We start from the raw sequence: 2,669 nt of genomic DNA, 5'->3' as shown, positions 1-2,669 counted from the left end.
TTTTTCCCACGTATGAGACAATAAGACCTGGAGCTGCAAAAGGACCAAAGGCAGATCCAGAGAGAGATCAGAAGGCTAATGCTAATGACTGAGACACATTTCACTTTGCTATCTTACAGAACTTGCATTTTTGTTTTATTTTTTATTTTTATTATTTTGTTTCTATTTATTTTATTTTTATTTCTCTTTTTCTGTTTAATTTTCTTTGTTTTGTTTCTTAGTTTGATTTCATTGACTGTATTTCTTTTATTTATTTATTTATTTATTTATTTTTTATTGTTGTTCAATTACAGTTGTCTGCATTTTCTCCCCACCCCTTAACCCGCCCCAGCCAAACCCACCTCCCTCCCCCACCTCTACCCTCCCCCTTGGTTTTCTCCCTGTGTCCTTCATAGTAGTTCCTAAAATCCCCTCTCCCCAGTATCCCCTCCCCACTCCCCTCTGGCTATTAATAGATTGTTCTTAACTTCAATGTCTCTGGTTATATTTTGTTTGCTTTTTTCTTTTGTTGATTATGTTCCAGTTAAAGGTGAGACCATATGGTATTTGTCCCTCACTGCCTGGCTTATTCTTCCTTTTATATTGCATTTTAATTTATCTTCCTTCACTTCACTTGTATTCCCATAACATGATACTCTTGGTCTTTTGACTTTTATTCTTTTTATTCAGGTCATATATTTCTTGTCATATTATTGTTTTCCAATTCACACACAGCACCCATCACTGGTCTTGGCACATTTTATTATCTTCCTGAGCTTTATTACTGTTGTGGTTAACTGTATTCTTTCTCATGCTAAGTTTCTATCCATTCCTCTCACTATATCTCACCATCTAACCTCACATAAGTACTTTGCTTTCTGGAGTTAGCTCACATTCTTTTTCCCCTCTAATAAGTGTATGATCTGTTTTTTACCTTTAGTAAAAAGTGGCTACATGAGTGATATATCACAGTTATTATTATACTACCACAAAATATCTCCTATCTGTTATTTACTTGTTGGTACTTTAAACTGATAAGAACAGATACTACACTTGATCTTAGCCAAAAGGCCGAGAAGCGATACTTGTTGGTACTTTAAATCCCATAGAATACACTCCCACTATCATAATCCATCAGATGCTGAAGGAACTCACAGAAAACCACAAGGAACTGAGTGAGAACTATAACTGTAAGAAAAGTGAAATAGAAACTATAAATAAAAACTAAAAAGAAGTGAAGAATATAATTTCTGAAAAAATAAAAACAGTTGAAGGAATTACAAGCAGGCTGGACGAGGCAGAGGACTGAATTAGTGAAATGGAAGATAAGGTAGACAGAAATAACCAGGTAGAGAACCTGCATGAAAAAAAGACTAGAAAAATAAGAAGATAGCCTAAGGGAACTGCAAGACAACATGAGGCACAACAATAGTCTAATCACACAAGGTATAGATACCACGTTTGAAAAAATAATGACAAAAAACTTTCTGAATTTGGAGAGGGGAAAAAACACACAAGTTGAGGAAGTACAGAAGGTCCCAATCAAGATAAAACCAAAGAGGGCTACTCTCAGACACATTATAATGAAAATGCCAAGTTTTAAAGAAAAAGAGAGAATCTTAAAAGCATCAAGGGACAAACAAGAAGTAAATACAAAGAGCTCTGATAAGGCTAGAAGCTGATTTCTCTACAGAAACACTACAGGCCAGAAGGGAATGGCAAGAAATATTCCAAGTAATGAAAAACAAAGGCCTGCAATCAAGATTACTCTACCCACAAGGCTCTCAACTAAAATGGAAGGCCAAGTAAGGAGCTTCCCAGACAAAAGATAGCTGAAAGAATACACCTTTGCCAAGGCAGCAATGCAAGGGATGCTAAAGGGACTGCTATAAGAAGAGAAAGAAAAAGAGTATGGGAGAGACAAACAGAGGTACGGAGAGGAAAAATAAATACATACCTATCAATAATAACCTTAAATGTCAATGGATTAAATGTTCCAATCAAAATTTATAGGGTACCTGAGTGGTTATGAAAACAGGACCCACACTTACACTACAAGAGACCAATCTCAGAAAAGCAAGACCTACACAGACTGAAAGTGAAGGGCTGGAAACAAATATTCCAAGCAAATGGACAGGAAAAAAAAGCTGCAGTAGTAATACTTATATCAGAAAAAAATTGCCTTTGAAACAAAGGCCATACAAAGAGACACTGAAGGGCACTCCATAATAATCAAGAGAAGAATCCATCAAAAAGACATAAAAATTATAAACATATATGCATCCAACATAGGGGCACCCAAATTTTTAAGGAAGCTCTTAGAGGACTATAAGAAAGATATAGACATCAACGCACGTATAGTAGGGGATTTTAACACTCCACTGTCAAAAATGGATAGATTTTCCAAACAAAATAGCAACACAAATACTATGACATTGAACAATGCCCTAGATCAAAAGGATATAACTGATAAATATATAGAACCTTTCATCCCAAAGAAGCAAAATAATTTCTTTACAAATGCACATGGAATATTTTCAAAGATAGACTACATAATAGGACATGAAACAGACCTCGACAAATTCAAGAAAATTGAAATCATATCAAGCATTTTCACTGACTGCAAGGGACTGAAACTAGAAACTAACCTCAAGGGAAAAAAACTCAAAAACACTCAAATTCATGGAGAG

General features: G+C 35.2%; 1 pseudogene; it reads right to left on the bottom strand.

Moving 5' to 3' along the window:
* Nucleotides 1–920: 920 nt before the first annotated feature.
* Nucleotides 921–1,062, bottom strand: LOC112300522 (U2 spliceosomal RNA; annotated as a pseudogene).
* Nucleotides 1,063–2,669: the final 1,607 nt, after the last annotated feature.

Source organism: Desmodus rotundus, chromosome 6 (assembly GCF_022682495.2).
Source record: "Desmodus rotundus isolate HL8 chromosome 6, HLdesRot8A.1, whole genome shotgun sequence".
In the NCBI taxonomy this organism is placed as follows: domain Eukaryota; kingdom Metazoa; phylum Chordata; class Mammalia; order Chiroptera; family Phyllostomidae; genus Desmodus; species Desmodus rotundus.
This window is presented reverse-complemented; position numbering and strand designations above follow the sequence as displayed.